This window comes from Perognathus longimembris, chromosome 8 (assembly GCF_023159225.1).
Source record: "Perognathus longimembris pacificus isolate PPM17 chromosome 8, ASM2315922v1, whole genome shotgun sequence".
Taxonomy (NCBI): Eukaryota; Metazoa; Chordata; class Mammalia; order Rodentia; family Heteromyidae; genus Perognathus; species Perognathus longimembris.
The window spans coordinates 64,777,431-64,796,811 of record NC_063168.1 but is presented as its reverse complement, the minus strand read 5'-3'; positions in this window follow the sequence as shown (position 1 = coordinate 64,796,811).

The window sequence follows — 19,381 nt, the reverse complement described above, 5'->3', positions numbered from 1 at the left end:
AATGACAGAGTCTATAAATTTATGCACTGATTTAAAGAGCACCTATGATATCTGAACAGGATGTGATGCTGTAATGAATACCGATTTTGGCCTCTCTTCTTTTCTGATTGTTATAATAGCTACTGCTGCTTCTGTTACCCCATCTCTCATATCCTACTCAGGGCAAAGGAAAGTAAGACAAGGAGTAGATAAGGATAGTAGGCATAGCGTAAAAATGAGTGAATGTCCCAGTTCTGTCTCACTATTCATGACTCATTTCTCATGCCTAACTTATACAAATGACTTCAATGGACAGAAAGGAACCACAGAATCCTGTTTTGCATTTACTACAAAGTTCTAATATTTCTAACATCTGATTGGTAATAACCACACCTTTCACATTCTTACTCCATCACTTACTGTTTAAAGGGAAGATTCATTGTCTAAGTTTGGGTTCACCCAAAAAGGAATATGTGACGTCATATTGGGCCCTGGTAGTTTATTTCAAAGTAGGAGTGATAGAGCCAGAAGAGCAGAGAGAAAAGAAGAATCCGATAAATGGTGAAGCACTGTGAACAGATGAGGTCCAGTCCCACAAGAAAATCACTGAAGAGCCATATAAAAGTTGTGTGAAGGATTGTCTTTGAAATACTGGAATGCTCAGCCATTTATCTACCAATTTCTATCCCAAATCCTTTAAGGTTGTCCTCCAAAAACATTGATTTCCTTCTACTTCTAATTTGCTCAGAATACACAACTTGGAGCTAATCAAGTCGGTAAGTTCTTGGAAAATAAATCTCTAAGACAAGAAACAGAAGCCTTATACACACTAAAAGGAAGCTCTAGTATGAACATTAAAAACAGATGTATAGCAAGAAATGTGGCAGGCACCACACTCAGACCCTTTTAGACAGTTTCAACCTCAGCAATGTGGACCTTTGAACCTGATAATTCTTGTTGTGATCTCTCCTGTAGATTTTTTAATGTCAAACAACATCACACTCTTGTATCCATTACATGCCAATAACAATTCTCAATTGTGACAACCAAAAATTGATACCAGGTATTTCCAAATTTCCCACAAATTGCTTCTAATTTAGAGCTGTGAGATGGAACAATTTATTTAATATGATTTGATATTTCAGAATTCTGATTGTCTAAATTGTCATAAAATATACAGAAATTTCAGGTTGCAAATTAGATTCCTCTTTCCAACACATACAGGTGAGGATAAAGAGAGAGAGAGAGAGAGTCCAATTTTCCTGCCTTTATTCCTCCTTTCCTTCCCTTTTTCCTTTTTTTCCTTTCTTCCTTCCCTTTCATTTTTCCTGCTTTCTTCCTTTCTCCTTTCCCACATGACCTCATTTCCTTCTTTCTTGCCATCCTCTTTTTCCTTTCGTCCTTCCATTCTTCTTTCTGTAATCACATTATCTTCCAAACATAGCTGTTGGAGTGCCTAAGGTATAAATTTAGATGAGAAACAAACTTTGTTGTTTTTTTTTCCTTAAGGATCCAACATTTTTAGAGAGGAAAATGATGCTAAAATGTATAATAAAGAAGATCAATTCAAAGTTATTGCTGACAATTTTGGTATTGGACTTCTCAATAAAATTTTACTTCTTCTTCCCATCCAGAATATGAAAATACTGCACAATGGCTAAAACATGTTTCTTGCAATTCACTACTAATGGCTAAGATTGTGCTGTGCTTATATAATGACAGGTGCTGTTAAACATAACTTTGTGTACTTAGTTATTAATTCTGACCATATTACAATCATGAGAGTGTTATCATTGTCTTCCTTATTTAGAGTTATTTCACAATTTGAAGAAACTGTAGCCTGGGAAGCCACAATAACCTGTCCAGCCTCTGGGATTGATCGTGCTGTGATTCTAACCCACAGCATTGATGTTCTGAGTTGTCACCTAAACTGTGAAAAATATCCTTAACTGTCACCATTCTCCAAACTCTATCCAAAATTTTTGCTAAATGGCTCTATTCTGACTCTAGGAAGACTCATTTTTTTTCCTATAAGCCATTTTCCTATAAGGACTAATTCAATTACCATAGAATTTCTATATCAGATGTCTAAATATATATATAAAGAATATACAGTTTCCAGGCAACAGGGTATTGACCAGATGTCATTATACAATTTTCAAATCAAATCAAGATACTTTTGATCATCAAAGGGATACTCCTGATGATTATCCTAGGATGGTGGATTTTAATATGAAGTAGTTTGCTAAAACTGAATCCTATGGAAAGTTTACTTCATGACATGTTTTAAAATGTGTACTCTGACTACTCATCTATTGGAAAGCCCATGAAGTTTGGGTGAGACTGTATTTTCATATAGGGCAAAGTAATTAAAACATTACTTTCTCTAATTCTGCATTCCCATCTCCTACCACTTTTTGCCTCATGTCATCCCATTCCAAATCATTAAATCTGTTAAAGCTATTTGGGACTCACAGCTTTGAATTTTTTCTTTGTCCTTGCTTAGCACATTCTGTCTTCTCAGGGCTCTTCCAATTTTCTTTGAATTTTTAATCTCTTATTCAACATCACCTTTTATGACATCTTATTCCTACTCTTCCTTTAAGAATGACTCCAACTCATCAAAGTCTTCTGAAATATCTCCTCCTATCCTCTCTGTAAATAGACTAAGTCTGTTCCTTGGTTTCTTCCCTGATTCTGCTAAGCTGTATTTCTGAGGAATAAAACCATAGCTTCCAAATTCTTACAGAATACCATACAACATATATAATGGTCAATATTAGCTCATTTTTTTTCTTTTTCTCATCCTAGGTTTTGTTTTTTATTTTCCTTTATTGTCAAAGTGAAGTACAGAGGGGTTACAGTTTCCTATGTAAGGCATTGAGTACATTTCTTGTTCAACTTGTTACCTCCTCCTAGGTTTTGAACTCAGAGTCTCTTTGTACTCAAGGCAAGCACTCTATCACTTGAGCGACAGCATTATGCATATGGTTAATGTTAAATGATGTTAATATGTCTATATTAACAGGTCTATATTTACCAACTCTGCAGCATGTTAAAATACCTGATTTCCAAGATCAATGAAGAATCTATACAGTCTTCCTGCACATTTTGTAACAAGTATTATAGCATTATTTTGAAATACTATGCCAAATCAACCATGTGGAGTACTTGCCAGAGCAAAAGATTTGCTAACTGACTATCACTAGAATGAGCTATGTTCTATCAAACAAAATACTGGTTGATAAAAGAAGAAATTAGAAAACAGGAGAACTCTTTCTAGATGACTTTTACAGTGGATTGTGCACAAAAGTAAGCCCCACAAGTTATAAACTTCCAGAAAAGTAGCCTACACACAAAATGTAGAACATATGAAAATAAACATATATATTTATAACATGCTAAAACCTTAATATTATTGGCATCTACAAATAATAAGTTTGCAGAATCTGTTTTAATGCAAAATAAAACTGAACACACAAATATGTGTCAAACCTCATTTAACAAAGAATAATCCCTAATCCATGTGTTCAAAAGTCAGAGTAAATGTATTAGAAGAGAGGGAACTTTCAAGTGAAGTTTTTTTGTGGTAGGCTGAATAAAGCCTCCTAAAGATGGCCGTGTCCTCATCCCCAGAAGCTATCAGTGTGTTATCTTCACAGAGCAAATAGAATTTCATGCTGTATTTAACGAATAGTTCTGTGGTAAAAAGATTACTCTGGATTATTATAGTTTATGGAAAGGAGTTGCTGGAGTTAGAATGGGAGTCATGACAACAGAAGCAGAGGTCCTAGTGATGTACAAACCTGTATTTTCCTTTTTTTGTAATGGAAAATGGTCACAAGCCAAGGGGTGCAGTCAGGCGCTAGAAGTTGAAAAAGGCAGTAAAACAGATTTTCACTGGATCTCTACAAGGAACAAACAGCCTTACTAACCTTTCACTCTGACTCAGTAAGACCTCTTTCAAAATTCTGTCTCTTGAAACTATCAGATGGGGGCTGGGAATATGGCTAAGTGGTAGAGTGCTTGCCTTGCATGCATGAAGCCCTGTGTTTAAGTCATCAGCACCACATAAACAGAAAAAGCCGAAAGTGGCACTATCACTCAAGTGGTGGAGTGCTAGCCTGGAGCAAAAAAAAGCCTGGGACAGTGCTCAGACCCTAATCGAAGCTCCAAGTCTGGCAAAAAGAAAAAGAAAAAACTTCCAGGTAACAAATTGCACTGTTTTAAGCCACTCAGTTTATGGAAACATATAAAATTAAGAGGAAACTAATAGTACAGTTTATCAGAATGCTTTCTCAATCTTGGCATTTTTACCTTAGAATATATGGATAAAAATTACAAAAATTGGGGCTGGGAATATGGCCTAGTGGCAAGAGTGCTTGCCTCATATACATGAAGCCCTGGGTTCAATTCCCCAGCACCACATATACAGAAAATGGCCAGAAGTGGCACTGTGGCTCAAGTGGCAGAGTGCTAGCCTTGAGCAAAAAGAAGCCAGGGACAGTGCTCAGGCCCTGAATTCAAGGCCCAGGACTGGCAAAAAAATAATAATAATAATAATTACAAAAATTGCAAAATAAAAATCAAGTAAACATTTTGAGTATTTGCTGCTAAGTATAATATACATACATATATATGCATATGTGTATATGCATATATATGCATATATACTTCTCCCTATTTCTATCACTAAATATCATTAAAACGTTGGAATGAAAGAAAACCTTAATGGAGGAGGGTTATTAAAGCATACTACTTAATTAACTGAGAACACAAGCAATTAGTAAAATTTCTGGAATTGCTTTTTGCTCAGATAGCCTGCACATGAAACAAACAACAAAAAAAAATTGTGAATCCAAAAAGATAAATGAAGCAAACTATAGACTACGATATGTTTTATATATAGAGAGAGAGACTCTAATAATTTTCTGATAAAAACTCTAGAAGGCAATACAATGAAAAATGGCTTATATATCAAAATGAATTTTAAAAAATAGCACAGGATACAGCTCATTTGTTAAAGTATTGCTTAGTATTAAAACAAAAAGTTCAAGTAACTAGAGGGAGACAAGATAATAGAATAAAAATCAAAAGAAATGGACAAATAAAAACAAGAAAAGCAAACTTAAACTCTAACATTATTAACTATATTAAATACTAATCTAAATACACAAATGAAAGAAATTAGCAGAAAGCATATTTAACATTCCTGACTGAACTCTATATTGCATAAAAGCACATAAAAGCAGACTTTTTTAAATATAAAAGTATAGACAGATTGAATATATAACAGTATGGAAAATATCCATCATGCAAAATTTCACCAAATGACAATAGTGGCAATATGAATACCAGATTCATAGATATGTAAATTGCTGAAGAGAGAAGGGGGAATTTTGTAATAATATAAAGATCAATGCACTAAGGCATGGAAATCCTGCAGAAAAATAATAAAACAAAGCCTGCAAATTATGCAAATCAAAAGCCCATAGTATCTAAAGGGGAAGTAGATAAATTCCCAATTATCATTGGAGATTTAAACACTCTTCTGTCAGGAATTTATAGACAGACAGGAAATCTTTGAAGACAATAACTCAACAGCACCATCAACCTATACTCCCTAATCAACATTTCATAGCACTCTACCACAGTAGAATATAGATTCTTTTTCTGTGCCTAAAGAACATATACAAGTATGCCATATTGGGAACTATAAATCAAACCTTGAGAAGTTTAAAATAATTGAATCTCTATTCTCTGATCAAATTGGAACCAAAGTAGAAATAAGAAGCTGAAGTACAACACATCCTTTAGTTATCAAACTTTAGTTCAAAAGGGAAATCTCAGAAACAGTCAAAAGAACATCAAAACTAGGTGCTGGTATCTCTCACATGTAATCCTAGCTACTTAGTAGACTGAGATCCAGAGAATTTAGGTTTTGATGCCAGTCTAGGCAGAAGAGTCCCTGGGACTCCATCTCCAAAATAATCAGCAAAAAGCCAAGATGGACATGATAGATGAACAAAGACTAAAATCAAACACGTGGAGTTCAAAACTGCACTGTGTGAAGTGAAATCTCGACTGGATGAGATTAGCAGCAGGTTAACCATTGCACAATACCATGATGCATGTTTTGAAGATATGGCAATAAAAAATATCAAGATGTAACCCAAGGGGAAGGAAATAAGTAAGAATAAAAATTTATGAATTGCCAGTGATGTATGATATATGAAAGATCAATTACCAACAGCCTCTTCCACATGTAATTAGAATTCTCAAGGAATGTTTTTTAATGATTTTTTTAAATTATCGTCATTGTGATGTGCAAAGGGTTATAGTTACATATATAAGGTGGTGAGTATGTTGTCAAAATTGTTACCTCCTCCCTCATTTTTCTCCCACCTTCCCCCTCCCGACCCCATGAGTTGTACAGTTAGTTTACAACATATTATCTTGTAAATGCTGCTGTTGCATTGGTTCACCTTTATCAGCATATTTTATTTATTTATTTTGCCAGTCCTGGGGCTTGAACTAAGGGCCTGAGTACTGTCCCTGGCTTCTTTTTGCTCAAGGCCAGCACTCTGCCACTTGAGCCACAGCGCCACTTCTGGCCATTTTCTGTATATGTGGTGCTGGGGAATTGAACCCAGGGTTTCACATATACGAGGCAAGCACTCTAGCCACTGGCCATATTCCCAGCCCCACTGTATTTGATTTTGATACCCTCAGTATTGTATATATGTTTGTCTGAATTATGGAAGGGAAGGGGAACATCAAAATGGTTTGAAGAAGGATAAAAAGGGGTAGGTTTTTGGGTTTTTTTAGATACCTAGAGCAAAGTTTTCAGATGCTCATTGGGCTGGAACAGCACAATGATGAAAGCACTCCACCTGTCCAGCCCAGGATAGCTAGTCTGCTTTCACCAATAGGATTCCATGATTTTGTTAGTGGCCACACATTCAGAAACATAATCTCAATGATGGCTGTTCCCTTCCACTTGAAGTCTCTTGAAACAAACTACCATTTTACACAACAGGCTTTAGCAATGTCTTTCACGTTTCCATTTTGTGTTTGATTCTGCAAAGAACTTTCACCGTCTGCTGAGAACATATTATTGGTCTTAAATGAAAATAATTAAAATGAAGAAAATCCACAACTGGTCAGTCTCCTTTCAAAACATCATGTTGTGCTCTGCAGATGGGTTGCTCTGCAGTAATCTTTTCATTAGACCATTCCATTTCATTACCACAATGACTGCTTTCAGTTGACCAGCTTCCCTTCTCTGTGAACATTTGATCATCTACTAAATTTGTTCATCTTCGCAATCAAAGATCATCTCTTGTGTGAGGTAGCATATTCTTTTCTCAATTAAATAAGAGTTCACTAAAAAGGGTCAAGACAGTAATTTCAATAGTTCTCCCATAGGGATGAAGGATGCCCTGGTAGATGTCAACAATGGAGAGAAAAATGTCATCTCCATGCAGAGTGGCTGGGATGAAGAGTTAGCAGACTTCCTATGTTCCTGGAGATATATGGTAGACCACTGTAGGGAAGTTTCTGATCTCGTAGACTTGCACAGTCCAGTCACCAGTGCATGATCCTTTCAACTTTGATCTCCATGTGGATTCCATCCAATGGGGTACCATTCTAGTATCTTCTGGATTCATGAAGCACTGCTACCTGAAAAGAGAGCTAAGATAGGTCACAAGCACCCATCACTGGACTAACCCCATGTATAGGGCACAGAGTCATGCTGAGCCTTGTACATATGGAAACGGCTGCTTTTTGTAATCCTAAATTATGCTAATCTTCATCACTAAAAATCATTTCTTTCAACAGGGGTAATTTCCCCAAATGTATCTGAATTTTTCCCTTGACCAGGGTCGTGCTTTCAAAAAGCAAGGTGACAACGTGTTGCTTTTTCCTTTACCATCATCCATTAGGAAGATATTAGTGTAACTGGCGTCTGGCCTGGGAGATTTGCATTTAAATTTGGACTCTACCACTTCAAGTAATGGTGAATATCTATTTGGCACATGTACCTTGTGCATCAGCGTTTCCTTTGCTGCAAGTTGGCTAAAACTGTACCTTCTCGTTACCAAACATTTGAACTTGGTGAAGTCCTTTTATCTTTTATCCTCATGAGAGCTCCAAAAGGTAGGTATTAGTCCTGTGTACTCTGCAGAAATGGAAGCAGGCAGAGCTGAAATAATTTTTCCTAGTCGTTTGCAAACATGTTGGTTAACTGATGTGAATATCTCAAATCGTCCCCAATTTGTGCAGCTTTCTTAGCTAACTTTAGTCTTTTCTGAGGCTCAATTTTCTAATCTATAAATGAAAATAAATTGATAAGATGGTTGATTGGATTCAGAAATAAGTAGATATGATATAAAATGTACAACCCAGAAGCAATAACATTTTAAGTAAGGGCATGTATCATAATCCATGCACTTTTCTTAACTAACTTTAGTCTTTTCAGAGCCTCAGTTTTCTAAGCTATAAGCAAAAAGAACTTTAAAATGGTTGATTGGATTAAGAAATAAGTAGATAGCATGTAAAATGTACAACTCAGAAACAACAACATTTGAAGTCAGGGTATGCATTTGACCTTGGGCTTTAACAAAACGCAGCCAGCAGAATTCTGCTTTGGTATTCTTAGCTCTATCTTCTTCGTGATATCGGCCTGTCCTCTCCTTCTGACCCGTCTCACACAGCCAGTTAGGGAGTGTGTTTTCTCATCCTGCCTTGTGAAGAATTCATCCGACATTTCTGCATCGAGGCATGGCTGTCGTCTGTCTCTTTTCTCACTGAAGTATTTGACTTGGAAGCCCATCTCTCACTATTAAAAGACAAATTCTGAAGAGAGAGAAAGAGCGAAATTCTTTCTAGAAAGCATGAGTTCTGAGGTGACAGCAGGGGAGTGGATAGATTAGAAAACAGTCCTGATGCCAGGTCTCTAAATGCACATCACTTACCAAGCAGACTCCTCAGTGGGCAAAGCTCCTGCTACATCCTAGCTGTGGCCTTGCTCCTGAGCTTCAGGAGGTGATCAAGCTGAGTATCTGCATCTCCTCTGGTCACGTCCTAAAGCTGGAAGCCTGGCTGCTTCACGGCAGATAGGACCAGCCCACGCTCTTGTCACCCAGCAAGCTGTGCAAACATGTGTGGGTTGGAGGCAGCTAGGTTTGGCGACAGCCCTTCATCTGCTCTCCCCCTCCTGTGCAAGACCCAAGGCCAAGTTCAGAACTGGTGAGTCCATATGACGAGGGGGTGGGGGGCTGTTGGGAGGGAGGTGTGGTGTCTCCCATGCCGAGTTCTCTGCAGACATGACCCAGAAACACAGTTCTTTCTTCCATCAGAGAAGGGGCTCCATGCCAGTCATGCTCACAAAACACTTGAGGGCGGCGCCTGTGTCACACGTCTGTGGCTTTCAGCAGATGTTCCTCAAGAATGACTGCCAGGCCATTTCTGTAGCAATGAAGGTGTTAAAACTTGCAAGGCCTTCCAGAATATGTCTGTGCTGACAGATTGGGAGAAACTTGCTAAAGTGCTTATGGTGATGAGCATGTAAAAATAGGGCACAGATGTCTAATTTAAAAGACAAGAAAATTTCTTGGCATTTACATCTTATTAGTCATTACTATGTTTTTCTTGTATTTTATTCACACATGTAACTTTGGGTGTTCCTCTGACTTGCTTTGCCAACTGCAAGCTACCATCCCATAAACCAAAAAAAAAAAAAAAAAAAAAAAAGTAGAAAAAGAAAAAAAACTTAAAAAGATGATAAAATTCCAAAAGATCATTATGAAGAGCTCTGGATGCCCAGTGATTATTACTGAAACCCTCATGTGGACTATGATATAACTGGGCTAGAATTAGTGTATGTAAACTTTGTGCCATCTTGCCCTAATCTGATATAAGACATGTAGCTACGATGCTGGCAAAGTGTATCTTTGTGGAGGAAAAAAAACTGATTGTGAAAATTACCTCTAGAGGGCTAAAGAAATAAACTTTCTTTATTTTAATGGCAGTTTTTATGTTAATGCATATAATGACATTAACATGTAGGATGACTTTAATGGCTTTACCCAATTTGTACCCACGGTGTGCTGAAATATAAAATAAATACTGGCTCTACAGTTACATAAACACTTCTTTGAACCATTACATTTTTACAAATCTTTCGATTAGAAGAAGATGCCGGCCCACAGACTAAATGGAGGGGAAAGATTTTAACACAATAGACAGGAGAGCTTGAGAATCATCAAAATTTCACAGGCGCAATTGTGCTCATATCCAAAAAGAAAAAAAAAGGAAAGGGGAAACTGAAATCAGATGAATGGATTTTGCTTTTCAAAATGTCTTAAGGCCAGTTTCTTGACAGCACCAAAGATGAAGGATCCTGATCTATGCTGAGAAATAGCTGAGAACAGAAAAGAAGAACATTCTACATGTTATGAACATCATCAAATCATGTTCTAATTAAATAGATTACAGTACTTGATTCTACAAGGTGCTATCCCTATTCTATGGGCTCAGAATACAAAGGAACACACACAAACACACACACACACACACACACATACATCCACACACACACTCACACAACACAGTGGAATTAACTGAATAGAGCTGTGGGTAACCAGTGGGACATTAGATCTAACTGCCAATTTAAACGATTAGTACCTTAATAGCTAACAGACTATAAACACTGTGCAGTTAAATTTCATCCTCACTGCACATTGTCTGTGTGGCATTGGGGAAATCAAGTATCGCTTGAAACCCCAACATCGTTAAAAGGGGGAAGTTATCACTAACTTACTCAAATACCATATTATACAATGTGCTTATCCAGTACTGGGTACATTCTAAACACTCAGTTATTCGTTACTGTTGTTCTCTTTTTATTCCTCTTTGATGCAGTAGTTTTGGAAACAAGTTCAGTGCAGTAGCAACTTATTTTTTTTTACCATGTCTATTTTTGGTGAACTTTCATACACAATTTTGCATACCAGTATGCCCTTTACATAGGCGCTTGACATTTTTCAGGAGCTGATAATTGACTCAAATGTCCCAGAGTCAGGACAAAGCAGAAATAACCAGTTCTGTAGTTTTGTTGGGTAATTCTGAGAGAATGTGGTTCTTGGAGACTGTGTGCATTTAAAGAGCCTCCTACCCCTGCTTGTGGACATGAACTTTCTGTGCAACCATCCTCAAGAGCACTCAAGGTCTCTCACTGTGAATGTTCTCCCCTTGACCTTGGGAAAGCACATTGCAGAAGTGTTGTCTTCATAATGGAAGGGCTTCCTACCAAGGATGTTATCAAAATCCTTCTTCAGCTAATTCCTTGCACTAGGAACTTTCTAGGCATATGCTCCCTAACAACCTGTAGATGCTTCATCTGCTCATTAATCTCCATCATCAAAATATTCCTAATCAGTTAAGGAAGTATGTATGAATGAGCACAGCACAGTTCCTGAGGCATGGCAAGCACTCCATAAACAGTAGCTATTATCATCATCATCATCGTTGTTGTTATTAGTCCATTTATAGAAAATCAATTTCCAGCACATTTTAAGGTGATCATTAAAGCTAAAATCATTAATGCAATCACTATTTGTAATACCTAATTTTATTATAATTATCTTTATCTTAATAATCCAAATACTACTAATAACTTACAGTTATTTCAATTATCATTAATTAATTCTAACTTCATAGCAATCTGTGAAGTTCTGTCAGGGCCAGCCCTCAGCTATGCACTGCAGTAGATATGTTTACACTTGCTTCTTGCTTCTGTTTTGTTAACATTCTTCTTTCCTTTCAACAGTGAAGACTTGTTTCTGAAAAGGTTTGAATAAATTAAACTTGAAGAAAGGGAAATGTCTGGTGCACACTAAGGGTGGTCTCTTAACCTTTCTCAGTCCTTGTCCTCTAGCCATGGCTTCCAGCAACAGCCAACCAAACTCCAGTTGGTAACATGGAACTCTTTATACTAGGGTGTGAATGTTCCCAGAAGAATTGCCTTAGCATGAGTCCTCTGAAAGCTCAAAACTTGGAATTGAATAAGGTTGACTTCAAATGGTGGGTTCAATGCCAGGAACTACAAGTGAAGACATTTTGGAGATATTTGAGGAGGAAAGACCTGGTATGAAAGACCTTCATTTTACTTGGAAACCTTAGAAGAGGCCACAAAGCAGAGTGGTTCTAATTCACTGGAAAGGGAGCTCATGAATCCAAAGTAGTTGTGAGTGGTTTCCTGCTTCCTTAACAAGGGCAGCCAATTAGCAGGGAGAGGGGGCCTCTTGGAAAAGGGCCTCTGCCCTGCTATCAGCACTGAGGAAAACGTGTTCTGAGTCAGCTAGGGCAACTGGTCAGGCTACACATGGTGATAGGATTTAAATCGTCAACATTTACAGCAAGTCTTAATTTTCCTTTCAGCAGTTGGCAAAGATTCTCTGTAAAGAGCTTTGATAATTTCCTTTGTGTTTGTGGCATTCTATTTTCTCCTGTTCTAATAAAACTTTGTAAATTTTTGAAACAATAGGGGGGGAAATCAAAGCTGGTTGTGAGGGCTATGTTTGCAATTCCAGCCCTGGAGACTAAAGGCAGAGGGTCATGGGTTCCACGTCATTCTTGACTACCCAGTAAGAGGTGAGCCTATGCCTTCCCAGTCACAGAAAGTGGCATAACAAATCAAAACAAAACTTAAGCAAAATACAAACAGAACATTCATTCTTAGCTCAAGAGCTACAATTCACCAACTCTGGCAAGAAGACCAGGAAAGCCATGGTAGAAGGAAGATGCAGGGTTCTGGAAAGAAGGTAGAGATTTTACCTCATTCATCCACCTGTCCAGCTCCACATTCTATAGAAGTGAAAATTGATTGGTGGCACTGTGGATGACTTCAGTGTATGCTACTGTTAAATGTTGAAAGTGTAGAAAATATTAAATCCCAGCTGTCCCTAGAGGTCTAACAAAGCGAGTTCCCCTGCACAACAGGCAAGGGGCACATTTCTCTCTTATTGAGCCCATCCTTTGTCAGCATCCTGCCGGAAAGGATTATACAGGCAAAATGACCTCTCTACAAATGGTTAGCAGACAACAGTCAGCAATATGGAAACCACCAACCTGGAGGAGCTGTCAGAAAGGCAATGTGCCACTGGAGTTATGAACTCATTAATTAAATATCAGTGTATCAAATGGGCTATGAGCTATTAATTCGAAAGCTATTACTGGCTTTGAAGTTGAAATTATAAGCAAAGCAATTAAAAAGTAACTTCTCAATGAGAGTGTTAAGGGAGCATCATATGTGTTTACGTACATCAGCTCTTTAATTGGGGATTGAATTGCTCCCTTAAAAGTAATGATTATATAAATGATCAAACTACCTATTTTATTGCAGAGCCTGGATGCCATAGTTGGGAGGAAATGCTTCAAGATTTTTTGCCTCTATAGCAATAAGCCCTGCTAAGAGTGGCTGATACTTTCTTTTCTCTATGCAATCAGATTGTTGCTCTAGTTAGGATCTGGAATGTTCTCTGTTGGTCCTTGTGATAAAAGACTTACTCTCCAGCCAGTGACACCATTGGGAGGTGGTACAGCCTTGAGGAATAGGAAATGGTGCCCACTGGGAGGATTTGGGTCATTGGTGGTAGCCTCTTTAAGTGTATGGTGGATCCCTGGCATTTTCTTCTCCCTTTTGCTATTCGTGGCTATGAGATTAAATGGTATTGTGAGCCATGCAGTCCAGCCATCAATCATGTGTGCCTTCCCCAAAGGCCCAACAGAGGGCCCAACCAAGCATGGATTGAAACCTTTTTTAAACTACAAGAGAAAACACCTTTGTTCTATTTAAATGCATTTCTCAAGAACTGTATTACATGAACAGAAAGTTGAGTGGCATACTGGTAGATGATTTCATAGTTTTGGGGTATATTTTTAAGCATCATTTAATTCATTAGTACATAAAACTGTTTTCCCCAACCTACACAATATTTTAACCCGATATTGAGAGTTAAGTTCCAGCATACATCTCTCTCTATATATAAATATAATGGATTTCTCATTTTTGGCACTCAACATCTTTCCCATCCTCTGTAACTTCCAATGTTTTCTAGTTTACTTGGATGGTCTCTTTTTCCTCTTATCTATTTATTTTTTCCATTCTTCTATTTATTACATTCTTTCCTTTAAACACACATACACAACAATACAACTGCTACAGTCTTGTACAAATCATGTATGTCTCTAATTTTATCTTGACTAAAGAAACAATTAGAGGAACAAACATAGGAGCTTCTCTAAAAAGTTGTTTCTTTAGATAGAGTTAACATTCTGGTAGTTTAGACCAAGACATCCGTTTCTTCCTATCACAAATGTTCCAACCACTGCTGGTAGGGGTTTGATTAATGGACTAAAACTATTCTGAAGAAAAATGAATGCTTTTAGTGGATTGGAGGCAGAAATGCCTATCGTTTATAACCAGTGGCAAACCACTCGGAAAGAGCAGCTGGAGATTTTATATCTATTTAGTTGTGGTTTGTGGAAACTTCTATTTTTTTTTCTTGGTGAATTCTAAAAGGTTCATTTATTCCTCCAAAGTACAACCTTTCTTTTCTGTGACACGACAAAAATAATGGTATGCCTCTCCAAGCTGGCATTGGAAGTCTTCTCAAAGTTGGGAAAAATCAATTTATTCAGTAGCCATCTGGCTGACACCTTCTTGCTATGTCCTCTCCAAGGAGCCAGAGACACAACGGTGAGCTCACCACACAACCCTGTCTTCGAGGAGCTTAAACTCTACCATTCGAAACAACTTAAGCAAATGTCATGATTGCCCTGGAACACAACCTTCCCAATACACAAGAGACTGATATACCTTATATTGCCTATCAGTCAGTCTTTAGTATTATCATGGACTGAATGCTTGTGGTGCACCAAAATCTATATGATGAAGTCCTGTCTCCAGTGTGATAGTATAAGGAAATGGAGCCTTTAGGAAGCAACTAGGCTCTTCAATGGATCCTGCATGGATGAGATTAGTGTAATTATAAGAAGGGACATAGACCCTTTGTAGTATTTAAAGATAATAAACATTGATATGAAAAACAGAGGGGGCCTTAAAGGTCCCTCTCTCTGATTTCCATTACTGGAGGAAATAAAAAGACATCCATCTGTGATTCAGGAAGTGAACTGACAAAGAACCAAGCCATGCTGCCCTCCCTGATCTTTGCCTTCTTCATAGCCTCTTAAGAAATAAGTTGATATTAATTCATTAATGCCAATTAATTAATAGTAATAAATTGCAAGCAATAAATTAGTGTCTTTTTAAGGCACCCAGTCCAAGATACTTTTGTTCTAGAATCCTGAAGTGACTAAGGCAAGCATCAATGGAATGGGATAATGGAGGAATGGGGTTTGGGGTGGTTGAGAGCTGGTGTTGCCAGAAAATCAGTTTCAGAAGAGAATACTGCCAGGCCCACACTGGTACCAAACAACAGGGTCTCCTGTCCCAATCTTTCCAATTAAGAGATGTGTGTTATTACAAATCTAACCCTCCCTGAGATTCACTTTCATCATTTGCTTAATGGAGACCCTACTCAAAAGGCTTTGTAAGGATATAATAGGATAATATATGTAAAACACTTAACAAGGTGTTTTTCTCCTCTGCAGGAAAGTGTGAGCATCCCCAGGAGACTTCAGTTTGTTTTGACAGCCAGGAGCCAGCTAAAGAAAAGCTGGCAGACTTTCTTTCATCCAGGTGCATCCCGAACTGGGGGTGAAGCTGTGGAGAGTGAGCTAGTCTGTCTGATGTCTTTCCCTTGGGCTCATGAAGGCACACGGGTAGTTGGTGTCCCCTGAGCCAGGCAGAAATTTTGTAAGTTTTATGAGAATGCTGAATCCAGCAATAATATCTCACATATTCTTTCCCTCCACAGCTCTTCTGGAAATAATTTATACTGTTTACCTAAAACACAGCCAAGACCATCAGATTAGCAAAATCCAGGATTCATATTTATCCTGTTGTTAATGAATGATGAGACAGAGGGTGCAGCCACCATTATCCCATCGTGAGAGATCTGCCTCATTTCTGTAACACACTAGATGTTTTTGTTCATTTTAGAAACAAAAGGAGAAAATAAGTAGCTGTATTCTTCATAAGTTTTCTCACCACACCAACATGCTCTCCCAGCAATACTGCTGGTTCTTTTAAATAGAGGGAAACAAATCACAATCACAAAGGTATTAGTGCTCATAAAGCTTAAAATCTCTTAAATCTCAAAGGAAATACTTGGTATAATTAAAAAATGAAAATCTATCATTTAAAAAACAGTTTGATATGGCATAATTGTATTCTGTATTAGAATAGTTAAGACTGTGATATTTATTTGTGGTTTTTCCAGCTGAAAAGGCAAAGGAGAAGGCATGGCTCCATTCTCACCCTAAATATGTTACTTTCTGCCTAGAAAGTATTAGAAATATTTATTAGAACAATACTTCACATGTCTGCTTCTTAAAGGGAAGTTGAAAAAAGTCATGAACAATAGAAAGTGTTCATGTCCTCATCTGTAAAATAAATATGTTCTCACTCTAACAGCTTATCTCTGTCCCTGAAAATTTTTAATGTCCAAAGAATCTACAAGTCTAAGATGTAATTCGGCTATGGAAGCAAATAGAGGTCATCTCCTCTAGGTCTAACATAATTAATGAAGGTAAAATGGGCAGTCCAGAAGGGATTTAAGAAAATTAATTTAATAAGTCATTTTGAAGATATTTTACATGGCTGGATCAGTGCTAAGTGCTGTGGGAAATACAGGAGCTAGATAATACAAGGTCACATACTCAAATCAGGCACATATCCAGGGAAAACACAAAGAAAGATGACAGGCACATAAAATACTAGAAGTAAACTGTAATAAAAAAACACTTTATTAAAACTTTCTACAGTTAAGCCAAGTTAGACTACCTATCATTTCTAGATTCCAACATCCATTTTTGATCCAGTTTCTGCACCATGGTCAACTCTATTAAAAGAATATTTTCATATTTGGTGTTCCCCATTGTTATAGTGTATCAGGATACACTAAAAATGAAAAAAAGTCATATGTACTATATAACCTTAAGCCACCTGATTCTGTGATCATAGGAAGGCAAAACATAATTATGAGATAAGTGTCACCAGAAAACCCTTCCAAGGAATAATATGTTTTTCAATAATATACTTCAGTTCGTAAAATCCAGACAGGTATAAATTTATCTCAAATGATGAAAACAAATCCTGTTAATGCTAGCACAGACTGGAACCCTGTTTCCTTCTCCTCCCTCTGCTTAGCACCTGCATTCATCAAGAAACCAGCATCCAATCTATATTCCAAGTAAGAGATTTTGATGTTTGTTTGTATAAAAATATTTTAATTTCAATTCATTTTAGCATGGCTTTAGAACACATGCAAAACTTAGTAGAATAGTAGAATGAACCTCCAAATGTTCAACCTCAATAATAACCAATTCGGGTCCCTGAGCTCTTTTACTCAAGGCTATCATTCTACCACTTTGAGCCACAGGGTCACTTCCAGTTTTTCTGGTGGTTAGTTAGAGATAAGTGTCTCACAGACATTCCTACCCAGGCTAGCTTTGAACTGCAATCCCCAGATCTCAGCCCTCTGAATAGCTAGGATTACAGTGTGAGCCTCCAGCATCAGGCCCAAAATGCTTATTCTTAATAAAACAATGTGCTCCATGCACTTCTAATTATGCATGCATTTCATTTACAAAATCCACAACTAGATGCTAGTTCATTGAGAAGGTGAACTCTATAAAATCTCTCTCACCTTATTCATCAAATTGAAGCAGTTGATTTACCTTTTACTCACATGGGGCTGTGTTAGCACCATGACCAGCTCAAGGCCATCAAATGTGACATGCTCAGTTTCAAACCTCGGATTTCTTCACCTTATTTGTTTCTCATTAATTTTCCAATTTATGACATCCAGATTTATATTACTACGTACAGATGATGTAACAATTCTAACAAAATTTAACAAAATATAAATACAAATAGTAATCTTTACGCGGGGGGGGGGGGTATGCTTTCAATAAAACGCCCTAACCATATCACCTACAGTGACCCTAGTAACATTTAAAAAGAGAAAAATATACTCATACCTCGGTTGATATTGTGTTGCTAACCCGCAAAGAGAACCATGAATGAAGAAAAGAAACTGAGAAAGCAGTATGGAGAGTCCTCAAAAAGTGAGATATAGAACTATCCTATAACCCAGCAATCCTACTCCTGGGCAATAGAATAGAGAACAAACAAATAGAGTTTGGGTGAGGGATAGAATAGAGAACAAACAAAGCTACAGAAAAGCCACCAGCACAACTATGCTCATCGCAGTACTATTCTCCATAGCCGAAACATGGAATCAGCCTCTCAATAGACAAATGGATCAAGAAAATGTGCTATTTGGAGACAATGGAATTTTAATCATCCATGAGAAAAAAATATTATTGTACCATTCATAGGAAAATGGGAAGAGTATTTTAAATGAACTAAGCAGGACTCAGAGAAACAGAAGCTGCATGGATTCTCTCATTTGGAATTGCTAGAACATGCCTATAACTGCATAAGTAACCATACTGAGTGGTATGCAAGCAGTTACAAATGAAGTAACTGAAGTATAATAGACTGCATGGAGAGCTCAAATAGTATAATTCTTTAGGAAGACCAAGTCAAAATCCACTAAAGTAAGGAACAGGAATTGGGTACTTGTAAGAGGGGAGGGTGGAACCAAGGGAAGAGTTATAGATTAATAAAGGAGGAAAGGGGGGAATCTCTATTAGTGTTGCTCATCAGTATCATTTAAGTCTAAACTCACACTTTATTCCAGAAATGCGTTCTGTTGGACCAGGTCACCTGTACATTTGGAAGCTGTACAGGTGGAAGCCTAGATACCTTTTCTTTGGGTTTTCAATGTGAAGATCCTTCAAATCAGTGTCTCATTCCTAGGAAGGGAAGAGGTATAGATTAATAAAGGAGGAAACCAGGGAATGCAGTCAAGAATTTGTTGTATATAACACAAAATAAGAAAATAAGGGAAGAGGTGAGTAAAAGGAGGCTGAAAATATTGAAGGGATGACACAGAATACAATGTCTTATATACATGAAGTGCTTTGCTAAATGGCTAAAAAAGCAATACATTTTTTTAAATTAAGAGAAGTGATGGGAGGAGTGGGTTGGGATGGGTGGGTAAGAATGTTGAAACAGGTGACATTGATCAAGATGCACTGTCTTCATAAACTGCTTTGTTGAATGGCACCTTCTTAGCGCACCAACTTAAAGATAATAAAATATATTTTTTAAAAAGATTCGGAGGACAAGGGATATGTGATGGAT